Genomic DNA, 3,445 nt, shown 5'->3' with positions numbered 1-3,445 from the left:
AAACAATATTTATAGAACTTGACAAGGAACGAAAAATCATATTCGAACTTGAAGTAGTCATAGAACCAAGAAATCGACAGCTACGAAATGGATCAGTGTCAGAGTATCTCATCAAGTGGAAGAACTTACCTAATAAAGATTCCACATGGAAGGATGATAATTTTAGATAGAAGCATCCATAAATACTCAAGCGTTGACGAAAAAACTTTTTGAAGGACAGAGACATGCTAGGTCTCTATACTACCAGTGCAACCCCTTATTGTTATTAGTGCAACCCCATTATTATGTTGTTGTGCCCATTTAGTACCCATATTGTTAGTATTGTGCCCCATAGACGCCCATTATTGTTATTGTTGTGCCCTCACATTATTATTGTTATGTCGGCTCTGATTATATTATGACCCCTTAAACTCCTATATATAGAAATGAGGTCTTGCCATTTTGTATCATCCAAGAATTGTTCATTTGTGTAATGTAAAGGAGGCTTCCCCCTCGAAGAGGCTGATTTCTAAGGCGTTGATCTATCTTTTCTATCTTTTTTTGAATTGGTTTCATAACAATTAGAGTGCAAGTCAGAGTCACTTACCTTGAAGGGCTACCAAGGGATGCAACCTATAAGTCAAATGAAATTTGTTTTTGAGATGGATGGTGTCTCACTAGAGAGTTCCCTGGTGAAGCAATTGTTTTTTGTGTTTCCATGTGGTTGTGACCTTTTCCTGATTACTGTTATTTTGAATGTTAATGTGATACCCTAAAATACCCACAAATTTTCAAATTCATAACGAACATAAAATTTAATATCACATGTTGTTGTATCATTTCTTCTAGATATTTGGATATCCATTTAAATGGCCCCATTTTCTAATCTCTCTCAAAAGATGCAAATTTAGTTTCTTACATAAAGAAAAAAAAAACTTCTAAAATCCGTAATAAGAACAACACAATTAATGTTATCAACATAAATAAAAATCCATTCATACTGATGACCTAGAAGATTTTTCTTATAAAAACAATCATTAATTTTTCTATATTCCTTCTTTTCATTTAAAATCATCTAAAAATGGAACTTACAATTATAGACCATTCAAACCAACCTTTTAATGACACATTGTATTAAACATCATATCCACCCTCTCTTACTTGTCATAACCAGGAGAAGTGATACTGAAATATTAAATATGTCACAAATTTCTATACCAAGCAATCAATTCCCTTAATGAAACATGCTTATACTGCAAAAACTAAAAATTTAAGGAATTTCCAATCCATAAAAAATTATCAATACCATTAATGAGAAATAACGACACTACAAAAATGAAGTGGTGTATGAATGGAAAACAACATGTATTTACCTGCCAGCCAACAGTTTGAGATGCAATAAAATCATTTAGAAATATGACGAACAACTTAAAAGAAAAATAAGTATGAATTATTCTAATGTGCAAATAATAGTAAAAATTTTTTACGTGGTCATCCACCAAAAATAGTCTCTTTTGTGTAATGATCATTCAAAGAAAAGTAAAAGATAAAAATTCTATGTAAATAACCTCGAACATTTATTTTTTATGATTAACACGTAACTAATTATGGCAATAGGAATTTTATTGCGAGGTTCTTGTTGATGACACTGTTGAGATTCATCGTGCTCAATAGGTGGTGTGAATCTCAACAGTGCCCATGTACAAGAGCTCGCTTTCACAAGGGATTATCAGTTAATTTTTCTCATACTACATCTACTAGAACAAGGGATAAGGTTTCTCCTTACATTAAGATTGTTGTGGTGCTAGCTCAAGAGCAAACAAAGAGAGCTCGTGAGCAATTAAAATGACAACAATCATGACAAGGTTATCCATGCAAGAAACAAAAGTTCCTTCATATTTTTCATCATTGGCGAACCCCACGGGGGATTTTTTACAAGGTACATTTCTGGTCTCTCTAAAACCCAATTTCATATACTAGGACTTTCAAAGACCATTTCCCTTACTCTTCCTCTGTGAATAGCATCAAGTCATTATGGTTCATAGTTTGGGCAGTTGGGAGAAACTTTGAGAAAAAAAACCTCATGTGAATATTGGCACCTTGGACATCTTGATCATGGGAAAACCTCCCTAATCTACCCTCACCATTGACTTAGCCTCCATGGGCACCAGTACCCCTAAAAAATATGATGAAATCGATGTGACGCCCGAAGAGAGGGTCATAGGTATTACAATCAACACTGCTACTATCGAATATGAGATTGAGAACAAACATTATTCCCATGTGGATTTCCCTAGTCATGTTGATTATGTGAATAATATGATTACTGGGGATGCTCAAATGGATGAAGCAATCCTAGTTGTGTTAGGAGTGAATGAACCTATGCCACAAACGAAGGAGCACATCCTCTTGACCAAATAGGTGGGTCTGCCCAACTTGGTGGTGTTCTTGAAAAAGTAAGACCAGGTTGATGACGACAAGTTTCTTCAGTTGGTTTAGCTTGAGGTTAGGGAGCTCTTGAGTTCTTATGAGTATTTAGGGGATGACGTGTCGATTATTTTGGGGTAAACGCTCCTTGCACTGGAGGCTTTGATGGAAAATGCAAACATCAAGCGAGGTGAGAATAGGTGGGTGGGTAATATTTATGGTCTCATGGATGGAGTGGATGAATATATTCCAATTCCACAAAGGCATACTGAGCTTCCTTTCCTGATGGTTGTAGAAGATGTTTTTTCTATTGCTAATCATGACATTGTTTCAACTGGACGAATTGAGAGATTGTCTATTAGGGTTCGAGATTCTGTGGATATTGTTGAATTGAGGGAAATGAGGGTGACTAGTGTGACTAGGATTGATATGTTCAAAAAGTTGTTGGATGAGTCAGTTGCAGGGGACAATGTGGGTATTCTTCTTAGAGGTAATTAGAAGGTCGATATAGAGATGTGAATAGCTTTTCCAAAGCCTAAGAATATAAATCATCATTCAAAGTTTTCGGCAATTCTGCATGTGCTCAACAAAGAAGAATTCTTCATTTTTCCCCAAGTACAGGCCCCAGTTTTAGATGAGAACTATTGATGTCACTGGAAAGGTGACTGCCATAATGAATGAGAAGGATGAGAAGTCAAAGATGGTAATTCCTGGGGACCGTGTGAATATGGTTGTTGAATTGACCATGCCAAAGTTCTCTTTAAAGTCATTCTCGATGCAACGAGTTACATATAATAATGACTATGCTTCATAATACACAAATTTGTTGTCCTAAACTAGCTTGGATTGGTTAGTCATGGTATGATTTATGTTTTTATGTTTTCATGTAAATGGTGAGCATAAATTTAGTCATAGGCTATTTTTCACTTGTCTTTTTTTTTCAATGGATTGAATTAGCCACTCTATTCAATTATGTGTTGTATTTTCAGCTATACAAGTTTGGGCGAGTATTGCGCTGTAGTTTAAAGGTAAATTAAAG

General features: G+C 35.2%; 1 pseudogene; it reads left to right on the top strand.

Annotated features, from left to right (window-relative positions):
- Positions 1-1,836: 1,836 nt before the first annotated feature.
- On the top strand, positions 1,837-3,220 carry LOC149158358 (elongation factor TuB, chloroplastic-like; annotated as a pseudogene).
- The last annotated feature ends 225 nt before the right edge of the window (positions 3,221-3,445 follow it).

The sequence above is a fragment of the Pinus tabuliformis genome, chromosome 5_2, assembly GCF_031772625.1.
Source record: "Pinus tabuliformis cultivar Carrire ecotype Pingquan chromosome 5_2, CPIR1, whole genome shotgun sequence".
NCBI classification, from domain to species: domain Eukaryota; kingdom Viridiplantae; phylum Streptophyta; class Pinopsida; order Pinales; family Pinaceae; genus Pinus; species Pinus tabuliformis.
This window is presented reverse-complemented; position numbering and strand designations above follow the sequence as displayed.